Genomic DNA, 12,092 nt, shown 5'->3' with positions numbered 1-12,092 from the left:
GAATCAACTGAAATTTTGGGAAAAAGTTTTTTCGTGGATATCTACTGAAAAATGTCATAAACAGAGGATGCTAGGATCACGAAATACTCCTTTAATAAATACTTTCAAGGATTTTAGTAAGAATATTTTCATGAGGTGAAATATGGACTGTTCCATTCAATGAGGCTTTGCTGAGTTGAATGAACAGTTCATATTTCACTGACTGAAAATATTCTTTCCTTAAAACGAATAAAAACATTCAATATTTGTGAATTTAAAAACAAATGGTAAAAGGGCATTTCGTGATCCACAGCATCAACCCCCCACTTTTTCTCCAAAAAAGTTGAGATTTATTTTTATACTTTTATAAACGTTGAGATTTTTTAAACCTCTGGCTACATAATGTTTATGTACAAAAAATTTCTGAAAGATTAATTTGTTTTGCAAAGATATCATGAATTTTGAATTACGTTCTGGTGCACCAGACCAAAATTACAACACATTGTCTATGGAGCAGTGTAACACACATAAATCATGCATAACTCGATAACGCAAAATCAGAATCAACTGAAACTTTTGGAATAAGCTTTTTTCGTGGATATCTACTGAAAAATTTCATAAAATGAGGATGCTAGGATCACGAAATCCTCCTTTAATGGCTGGGTTCAGCCAATAATGAAAGCCACAATGTACACATTTGGTCAAAATTTTAATTATTTGCCAAAAATGATGAAATAATACTGTGCAGAAGGGTTTCTGCTGTCCACCATTTCAAGCCGAAATAATGTGGTAGAATGAAAGAAAACCTACTTATATTATCTTGGAGCTTTAAGGGGGTTTTGTTACCTGAATTCAGATAATAATTCAAAATTGATATCAAATATAGGTTAACCCATTATGCCAGTTTTTCATGGGGTGGGTCAAGAGCATTCAACCAACTAGGCCTACATGTAGCATGTGATAATATTGGACCACCCTCCTTTAAAAGTCATCAAAACTGTCCTCAACTTGATAGCTATGTTGAAGTTTACTCAAACTATAAATTGTGGAAAATTATGGCTTATTTATCAGGTCCGTGGGTCCTACACAAATACATGTGTACCCCAGGTTGTGTTAGCCCTACTACAGGGCCTTATTTTCTTTTTTTTACATACTATATACTCCGAGACATCATGCTATAAACTGAGAACTGCTAAAAACCCAGTGATAGCTCACAACCCACTAACCGCTGTCCCGATTTCTCGATACCGGGCCTTATTTCTCGGGACAGCGGTTAGTGGGTTGTGAGCTATCACTGGGTTTTTAGCAGTTCTCAGTTTATAGCATGATGTCTCGGAGTATATAGTATGTAAAAAAAAGAAAATAAGGCCCTGTAGTAGGGCTAGGTTGTGTCAGCGTGTGTCCAGATGTCCTGATTGTAAAAAATAACCATGATGATGACACTCTATTATCATAGGCCTTCAGGCCTATGCTATTATAAAATACTGCCAGTACCATGATCTGAGTACAGTATGTGCAATGGGCAATGGGAACCAAACATACACCAGCTGCTAGCTGACTTGTTAAAATTTCACGCTCCCAAGAAGTTCCCGGTTAATGTGTTAACACATAGGCCTGAAGGCCTATGGTTAACATTAAAGGGCACAAGGCATACATGCATGTAATAGGCTATCCAAGAAATGAAGTTTTGAATTGATAAATACCAGTAATAATATTTCTACAAAGTACTTACTTACAACATCCAGTACATCCAATGCAAGATTAGTTTACTGTGTGTGTTAAATTTCCAACCAGATGTTTGTGTTTACACATGAGGTAGACTGGACTACCGGCTACAGGGGAAATCTGCCTGGGTCCAGCATTTCCTTTCATTGTATCAAGTTATATAATTAAAAGATGTGTATCAAAAATTGTCATAATCTGTAGCCTACACATTGCTAAAATTCTGTCTATTTTAAATAATAAAAGTTTTGATGCAATAATATAGAAATATTGGATTATTTGTACATGTAGCTGTTTAAAAGTGGAGCATTCCATCATGTGGACTTTGACCTTTGCACTTGCCTGCAGCGTTTTAGCACATGGCAGCAGGAGATAGAGTCAAGTGCACTGTTGGTTGGAAGATAAACACTGGTGGTGTACACAATGAATGATACTCATAAACTCATCATTGAATGGGCATCAATCTTGGGGGGCAGGAAGCCAGGGGCACTCAATTTGTTTAGGCCAGGGTGTTCGGTGCAGAGTGCCAAACTTTGGGAACTTATTTTGTGTGTGGGGGTGTGTGTGCAAAATAAAGAGCTGAAATTTCAACATGATTGTTTGGGTCTATAATTTAATAGTGAACTAAAATTAGGCCAAATTCCAGGGCCAAATTATAGGCTGTGCATGTGGAGCCGAGATGTAAAAGTAAAAGCAAAGTAATAAAGTAAAGTAAACTGAGTAAAGTAAAGTAAAGTAAAGTAAAGTAAGGTAAAGTAGGCCGAATCATGGTAAAAGTCCTTTGTAAAATTAAAATTAAAGGAAACAAAACTAAACTTAACTTCAAGAAACATTATTTCCACCAACTTTGAGTCCCAAGCAAGCTTTACGCCCAAAAATGCTTTGTTGAAACTCAGTCAGTTAACATTATAACAAACATTTCAAAAACAACCCTATTAAAACAAATCCAGTTGATCATGCTCAGTATTTAACCCCTTAACTCTCTTCACGCGGGTGTCGACTGCAGACGACAAGTTTTTAAAAAAAATCAAAAATTTCAGAAATGTACATTTGCATGACCATATTTGGAATCAGCATGAAAAATGCATTAAAATGAGTACAAACAAGCCTAGTATTGATTCAGTAGTTCTTAAAATAGCTCTTGATATTTTGAGAAAATATTTCAAAACTTGAACTTTTTCCATTGAAGCGCATGGCTAGCACGTAGAGCATTAATATGTCACATTAGTTAAGTTACACAAAACGTTTGGCAGATCAGATAATGTATTCCTGGGGGAATATATATATATATATGCAATTATAAGGCCGCTCCTTAAAAAGCCAACTCTGGACCAAAATGTTCTCAAAAACTACAGACCTGTTGCCAACATAACTTTTGTTGGCAAATTAATTGAAAAAATTGCATGCTCACGTCTAACAGAACATATGGATTTTACCACCTTGCAGATCCTTACCAATCAGCATACAGACCACTGCACAGCACTGAATCGGCACTTATAAAAGTAAAAAATGACAATATGTTTTCAATTGATGCTAACAGAGCTGTTCTTCTTGTATTATTGGACTTGTCAGCTGCCTTTGACACAATTGATCACAACATCTTAATTTCTCGTCTTTCTAAGCGAATTTGTGTCAAAGGACCCGCATTAAACTGGTTTCGTTCATATCTTGCTGATTGGTCTACCCAAGTGGATATTGCAGGTCAACTCTCAGAGCCAATTATCTCGCAGTTTGGTTTGCCACAGGGCTCTGTAGTTGGACCTGTTGGCTACACTGTGTACACCCTTCCAGTTGGTGACATTGCAAATTATCATAATATTTCTCATCATGTTTATGCCGATGATACACAATTGTATGTATCTGTGACATAGTTAAAGTGAAAATACTAATTGCTGTACAATATTTGATAAAATATTGGGAAAATATCTAAAGACCAAATTTGATGCATAGTACTGGTCACCTTTGGTGAGAAAAACAAGTTCTTTAAAAACATAAGATTTTGGCATCAATAATATTTCTATAAAAGAGAGGATGTTGACCCAAAGAGCTTATGGGTGGATCTCAGTTTATCACAATGAAAAGTAAAAGTAAAAATGAATAGTAATAATATAGAATGATCTTCATGAAGTTATTAACCTCCTCAAGGCTTTGATAACAAAAGAAATGCTATCGTCATGTTCTTCCCACATTTCTTGGTAATGGAAATGTGCCAAAAATGAAGAAAGACAATAGATTGCAGTGGACCACAATTGTTCCTACTTGACCACTTGCTCATCTTGGAAATCAAACATGATGAATATTAATTATTAATATGATTGGCTATTAAAGGGGCGCCTTACTTTTGAGAATCCTCATTGGTTAAAAGTATATTTTGGGGTGACCTATTATTAACATTAGTTCTACATAGTTTTATATCAATCCCAAGATAAGTTAGTCTATTCTACAACTTGACTCAGAGAGCACCTCACTAAGGTGTTCGAAGAAGATTATAAAACGCCATCGAAATGTGAAAAGCTTATCTTCAGAAATAAAATAGTTATGCTTAGAGATATAAACATCAATAAGTGTACTTGTGTGTTAATGGCCACGCTATTCATTCGTCACATGGTAGCAGCTAGGTTTACGACACCTGAAATGTTCTTCAAGCTAGTAGAACTGTAATCTGAAAGATGCATCTAATGTGGAGGAAGTCTAACGGAATCCCAGTAGCTATGGGTGAGTTATCCATATTTGTTAAAGTAGTGAAATTGGCATTATGGTGTAAATTTGAATCCGACATTCAAATTGGTATTAGTCACACTAGGCCTCTCATTAGAAGATTTAGTTTCAGTCAATCATTATGGCAAATGCAAATTTAAATTTTGGCTTTGATGATTCACCATTTTATGTAATGATGACCTGTCTTCGCCAACAGGTAATAAAATAAATTTTGAAAGAAAATGGCCAAGTGTGCCGGATAAACTAAACAAGTCAGTTTACTTAAAATTTTTAATTGTAACCACTTACAAGCGATTTTAAATTACTAAAGAAGTAACATTTTAATATGATATTGTATCTACTTGATTCAAACTATAAAGATAGCCATTTGGTACCCCAAATTTGGGTACACTAGTTTATCAGGGAAGTGCCACTTCCCTGATTTATTTTATCACTAAAGGACTACAGTCAGACAGACTGTGGAGTGATGAGTTTATTTTGTGTTCACTTTAGTCAGGAAGACTATTGTGACATTTTGCCGCACACAGGCATGTTTGGGTACCTCCATTTGGGTACACCATTTTATCAGGGAAGTGCCACTTCCCTGATTTATCACTAAGGACTAGGGTCACACGAGACCTAATGGTGACGTGATGGGTTTTACTTTATCACTTTAGTCAGGACGACTATTGTGATGTTTTGCCGACAGGCATCTTTTGGGTACCTAAAATTGGGTATGCCATTTCATCAGGGAAGTGCCACTTCCCTGATTTTATCACTAGGTACTAGGGTCGCACGAGACCTAATGGTGATGTGATGGGTTTAACTTGAGTCACTTTACTCAGGGAAGACCTTTGTGATGTTTGCCGCACAGGTATTTTTGGCTACTTTTATGATTTGGCTCTGTAAGATATAATGTTGAATTGTTGATGTTAATTTAATATCATGATAACTTTGAATTAAAGTTAGGATCTTTCTTTTTAGTGAAAAGAAAGTTTAATAGCAATTAAACTTAATACCTAGAATTTACATTTCATTGAAATAAGATTTTGAAGTGATACTGAACTGAATCAGTACCAGATCTTGCATTTACAATAATGCAGATCTACTTGTTGCATATCTATTGAAAGCATATAATTTTAGTTGTAACCAAGGACGGTTGGGTGCAATTTATCACTAGGGTTTCAGACAAACCTACTGGTGATGTGATATTGTTATTGCCACAAAGGGCAATGTTTTGGCCACTCAGATGTGTTCTTGAAGAATTGCAAGAGATGCTAATTTAATGGTTACAAAATTTACAAAACCAATTTGAAAAGAACTGCCATGCTAAAATTATATAAAGCAACTTATAAAGTGCTAATTAAGATGGAAATTTTGAGTGCCGACAACAAAGGCAAAACTTTAATACTATAATAACATGTTCTAACATATTATACACATGTTATAGGAAATGTTGAACTCGAAACTGTTTTAAAAGTGATCATTAAAATTTAAACTATTTTGGATATAAATGATCAATGAAATTAAAGACGTGAAGAACTAAGAAAGTAACAATTAAGCAAGCAAGAAAGCAAATGAATAACAAAAAGAGTTACTAAATTTGTGTGACTAATTTTAAACTTGAATGTTGAATGATATTTAACCACCATATGCCACTTTCAGTGCATAACATGTGGGTGGCTATACTCTAAAGTTATTTGGGTGACCAACGGTCTTCCAAAACCATGCCGTCTTACGTCAGGCATGAGATAACTTTGTACATATTCAGTCACGATACAAAAGACTGCTGTACATAGAACTGGTGAAACTGAATGGTGAAAAACGACTCCAATTGCTTAAACAACGGAGATGAGACAAATATTTGAACTTATGAAGATGATAACTAGTTTCAGAACTTTGTCCATGTACATTTATACAAATACATAGTACATGTACAGTGAACTGCCTCAGATGCAAAATATAAACAGCCCTGCTGAGATAAAACTAGAGAAAAACTTTAACGACACTTACTGCAAGTTTCTATGGAGGAATGCACATAGTCAAGAACATTTGCTATACTGAACATGTATCCAGAATGAACTTGAATTATATTTCCAGCGAAAAGGAAGAGTATATTCCATGATATAAATATTCCAGTTTGGATAGACTTTGCAAGCAGTGTTTATTTTAACTACATACCAGCATTATTTATATTGCATGCAACATTGCTTTCAATAACAAGAAGAATACAAATGATCATCTTTACATCGTCTCAAGGACATGTGACCTGCTTACTTTACAACTTTTGCTATTTTTCTGAGCCTAATCCAAGATAAATGGATACTACAAGGCAACCAGAATTACAAGGGATCATCTACAAATATTATAAATAAACTTTTGCTGTCTACATGTACATTACAGCAGTTTGTCTACAAAACATTAGGCTGTACGAACACTGGTATATTCAATGCTCATCATGAACTTTTTGTTGATGTGGTTCGCTTTGTCTTCAATCAAGCCGAAGAACTGAAAGCTATAATTCTCTACAGGAGCACCACAAAGAAGAGCATGGATCAGGAAGACGAACTTAAATGACGGACAATAAACCAATGAATAAATTCATATTGTATAAAGAATGAAGATACCACTTCATTTTTCGAAGAGGGGGCATGTGACATAGTTAAAGTGAAAATACTAATTGCTGTACAATATTTGATAAAATATTGGGAAAATATCTAAAGACCAAATTTGATGCATAGTACTGGTCACCTTTGGTGAGAAAAACAAGTTCTTTAAAAACATAAGATTTTGGCATCAATAATATTTCTATATAAAAGAGAGGATGTTGACCCAAAGAGCTTATGGGTGGATCTCAGTTTATCACAATGAAAAGTAAAAGTAAAAATGAATAGTAATAATATAGAATGATCTTCATGAAGTTATTAACCTCTTCATGAAGTTATTAACCTCCTCAAGGCTTTGATAACAAAAGAAATGCTATCGTCATGTTCTTCCCACATTTCTTGGTAATGGAAATGTGCCAAAAATGAAGAAAGACAATAGATGGCAGTGGACCACAATTGTTCCTACTTGACCACTTGCTCATCTTGGAAATCAAACATGATGAATATTAATTATTAATATGATTGGCTATTAAAGGGGACGCCCCTTACTTTTGAGAATCCTCATTGGTTAAAAGTATATTTTGGGGTGACCTATTATTAACATTAGTTCTACATAGTTTTATATCAATCCCAAGATAAGTTACACACTTAAAACTACAGGGTCAAAAAATGACCCAAACGGGGTCATTTTTGACCCCAGCATAGTTATCAACTAAACACCATACCACTAACGGGGTCATTTTGACCCCATTGGTCGGGGTCATTGCAATGACTACGTATTTGGGTCAAATAGTAACCCCATTGGGGTCAAAATATTACCACATTTCGGGGTCAAATGAAATGACCCCTTCAAAAGGGTTGCCTTATTGGGTTACTTAATGACCTCATTTCGGGTCAAATGAAATGACCCATTTGAAAGGGTTGTTTTATAGGGTTACTCAATAACCACATTTAGGGGTTGTTTGGATTTTTTAGTAGGCCTATGGTCATGCTGGTCCCACCAGGACATAAGTGTGTTTCTGCACAGAGAAAGCATTACATAAACAGCAAACTGCAAAATGCATCTGTGTATCACACTCACACACAGTCAGTCATCGCCTATGACAGTTCACGTATTTAAGCTTACATGATATAAGCTTATAACAACTGCAGCCAAGACACCAGCCACGACAGCATGAAATTGGAATGAATTTGCGTGCATAGACAAGGGTCTATATGCATCCTTGCAGTCTCACTTTTCAACTAACTTTTCATATTCCATCATGCAGACAAGCACACACGACAATCCGCTGAGCTGCACAATCAGAACAAATATGGCGCTGATGTGACCACGTGAGCCGATGCACACCGTGTGTGCAAATAGTTCCGAAATGCAAGTCATTATAAAGTTGCCAAATTGGGTAACTTCGGTCAAAAAATTAGTTTTATTTATTAATCAACAAACATTAATTGCAGCTCATGTTTAAACTCATTTATGAATTGAGATTTTCAAAGCGGAAGATTGAAACTGATATCAATGCTGCGACGGTATCGGCAAAATGACCACTAAGTTTTTGACCACGTTCAGTCATGGCTAAAATGACCTCGTGAAAGTGGTCAAATTAAAACAGTACAACCCCCTTGAAGGGTCAAAACAACCCCAAACGTGGTCAATTCAAAATGACCACGGAAAATATAACCCCGTAGTTTTTAGTGTGTAGTCTATTCTACAACTTGACTCAGAGAGCACCTCACTAAGGTGTTCGAAGAAGATTTTAAAACGCCATCGAAATGTGAAAAGCTTATCTTCAGAAATAAAATAGTTATGCTTAGAGATATAAACATCAATAAGTGTACTTGTGTGTTAATGGCCACGCTATTCATTCGTCACAGTATCATTTAATCCCAAAGTGCCGGGCGATCTTGACAGTGCAATAATTCGACTTCAAAATTGTGTATTGGATATAAAAAACTGGATGACTGCAAACAAACTGTCGTTAAATGATAGTAAAACAGAATTCTTTATAGCTGCATCACCATATTATTATAACAAACATTTGCCACCTAATATAACTTTATCTATTGGAAATGAACGCATCGAATCTGCAAAGACCATTAGGAATCTGGGTGCTTTTTTCGATACTCACATGACTATGTCTTCTCATATTACAAATGTTAGCAAATCTGTTATTTTTCATCTTCTAAACATCGCTAGAATTAGGAAATATATAGACCAACCTACATGTCATCATGCCACACGCTCATTGATACTTTCTCGTCTTGACTATTGTAATGGCCTTCTCTCGTCATCACCATCTACTCATATTATTCGTCTACAACGTCTTCAAAACTGGGCAGCACGTCTTGTATTTGAAGTTGACCGAAAACACTCTGCGGGTCCACTTTTGAAATCACTTCATTGGCTGCCAATACGCCAAAGGATCATTTTCAAATTACTTTTGCTTGTATATAAATGTCTTCATAACCAAGGACCAACATATTTGTCAAATTGCTTATCATTGTATGTTCCTAAGAGACAACTCCGATCTTGCGATGATTATCTTCGTCTTGACTATCCCATGACTAGAGTCTTAGCTGGTGATAGAACTTTTACAGTTTTTGCATCAAAAGAGTGGAATAAGCTACCTGTCTATATTAGACAATCTTCATCAACAAATGCATTCAAAAAAGCGCTTAAAACTTATTTGTTCCCATAACATGTTCTTATTGATATTGTAATTTGTATTATTTTTAAGATGCACCTTCAAAATGTAGTTTTAAGTTGTAGTATTAAGGTATTTTAATTTGTAAGCGCTCTGAGCCTTATGGAAATGGCGCAAATGCTCTATGTATTGTATTGTATTGTATATAAAGCCTCCAAAACATTTTAAGAACATTCCAAAAACATTTTTGAAAACAATAACATTTTTTAAGATGTTGTCAGGCCCATATGCAGGATTTTTTTTTGGGGGTGTTAATTTTGAAAATGTGGACTTTTTCCAAGAGAGGGGGGGGGGCGATTTTGTGAAAAGTGGACTTTCTTCCCAAAATTTGGACCTTTTTTGAACAAAAAAACGTAAAAACCTGATTTTTTTGGGTTTTTTGCTTGTTACTGTTGCAAAATGTGACATTTTGGGACTTTTTGTATACTTTTGCAATTTTTGGGGCGGTGCGATCGATCGCACTTCATATACGGGCCTGGATGTTGTTATATTGTTTGTTTCATTATAAAATGTTTTCATGACCTTTTACAGGGCCATGGTGCCACCTGTGCCAAATTTACCAATTCAACATCCATTCTGCGCCCCTCCAAGTGATGAAAGTCAAAATCTTTGCACGCTTCACACGCATGAGAACAAAATCATTTGACGGACCAATAATTTGAGACCGATATTCAACTCCATCGTAACCGAAATTAATTAGTGGTAAGCCCTATTTGTGCTAATTTGCACTCTGTGTGCACAATTGTGAATTAGGGGGCGCAATTATGTATCGGGGGTGCCATTATGTATCCTTAGCCCTGGGCACCACAACCCCTAGCTACGCCACAGTCTTATACATCCCAACTGCCTGGCCCCCAACTCAACACAAAAGTTGGTAATCATGAGAATTACCAAATAGCACAGAAAAAGTGTAATTTTTTTAACCAGTAGCGAGGACCAACAAATTTGGCAAAATAGGGGGTATTTAATTTGCACTGTCGACAGCAAAATTTGGATAAAAGAGTACTTGGGAAAATCCAGTAATATTTATCAGGCATTTATGTCAATATTTAGTGTCATTGAAAAAGGGTGCTTGCAATTCTAGTCATTGAAAACCATAAAAACAGGGTTGTTTGGCCAAATGTTGTCCTCGATTTGGCATAAAAAAAGGGGGAGGGGTAAATTTGATTGCAAAGTAGATCTTTGAAAGATTTGGTAACTCTCATGGTTACCAACTTTTGTGTTGAGTTGGGGGGGCAGCTGTGTGAAGCTGAGCTCAATAATACATGTAATATGATGAAGCTGTGCAAAGTCATTGTAATATGATCGGGGAGCTAATATGTGCATTGTAGGCACTGGAATGAAATAGATATTTTCCTTGTTTTACCTCATTTGTTTAGCTCAAAATTACAAGGGGACAATGTGATCAATGAAAACTAACATTTAAATACGAATTTGTTCTTTATACAAATCACATATTTTTGCTTGATCAACAATGACAAATAAGCAGTCATATAAACCTGTCTTTCGATATATATATTTATTTAACTAATAACATACAATATAATCTGCTAATAGTCTTAAATTATATACAAAGTACTTTAAAAACCCTGCTAATAATATTTCGTTTTACAGATAAAACTCCAGGATAAACAATAACTTTTACCAGGCCGATACGTAGGATTCTTTGGGGGGTGCTGATTTTGAAAAAAGTGGACCTTCTTCCCAAAATTTGAACCTTTTTTGACCAAAAAAGCGTAAAAAATAGCTGATTTTTATGGCTCGCAAATTGCAATATAACTTTTTTATACTTGCAAATACGGGGCAGGGGTGCAGCAGCACCCCCCTGTGTACAGGCCTGACTTTTACTATAACGATCAGTGGCATAGCGTCATAGGGGCACGTGCCCCCAATCGATCTGAAATTTAAAAAATCCCATAGGAAAATTGCCCAAAAACGGCTTGTGCCCCCCAATCAGACCCGGTGCCCCCAATCATGGTCGGTGCCCCCCCCCCCCCCAATGTGATGACCCACGCTACGCCACTGATAACGATACATATTTATATATAGGGATATAATTGATAATACTTTTAACTATAATTATACATACATTATTTTTCTTTGCAAAAATTCTTGGACCAATAATTTGGTCCAATAAAATATTGAATTTCTCATTTCTGTGACTTGTATCCTACCAATTTACAAGCCAGGTAACCATTATATTGATATGATGTTAAAAACTAGACATGGGGGAAGGGCATCATACATTTTTGGTGGGTATGTTCCCCCAGAATTTTGAGGTGGTTGGTCTTTGGGAGCTGACAGTATACTGGTAAAAGGAGTCTTTTGGAGCTGCGAACAAGTAAAAGGGGAGGCCTTTTGGAGCTGCGAACAGTTAAAATGAAGG

This window comes from Amphiura filiformis, chromosome 12 (assembly GCF_039555335.1).
Source record: "Amphiura filiformis chromosome 12, Afil_fr2py, whole genome shotgun sequence".
Taxonomy (NCBI): domain Eukaryota; kingdom Metazoa; phylum Echinodermata; class Ophiuroidea; order Amphilepidida; family Amphiuridae; genus Amphiura; species Amphiura filiformis.
Note: the sequence above shows the minus strand (reverse complement) of the source record.